Source organism: Fukomys damarensis, unplaced genomic scaffold (assembly GCF_012274545.1).
Source record: "Fukomys damarensis isolate Sample0158 unplaced genomic scaffold, DMR_v1.0_HiC HiC_scaffold_68627, whole genome shotgun sequence".
NCBI classification, from domain to species: domain Eukaryota; kingdom Metazoa; phylum Chordata; class Mammalia; order Rodentia; family Bathyergidae; genus Fukomys; species Fukomys damarensis.
The window spans coordinates 5,884-6,197 of NW_022969539.1; positions in this window are offsets into that span (position 1 = coordinate 5,884).

Sequence of the window (314 nt, forward strand, 5' to 3'; positions counted from 1 at the left end):
CTTCTAACCACTTCTCCACTGATTGGGCACAGATTTCTTCCCCTTATTGTACGAAAAGAGTGGCAGGTGCCATAGTGGCGGGCATCATCACTGGCATCATAGCCTTGGTGTCTGCCATCACCTCCACAGTGGTGTTAACAGGAACTTTACAGAACGCAGCCACCATCAGTGATCTTCAAGACACTACAACCATGGCTTTACAAACTCAACAGCGCATCAACCCTCACATTGGAACTAGTTTGGCTATACTTAGCAACAAATGGACTTATTAAATGAAGAAGTTGAAGGATTGTGGTTGCATACTCGATTGGACT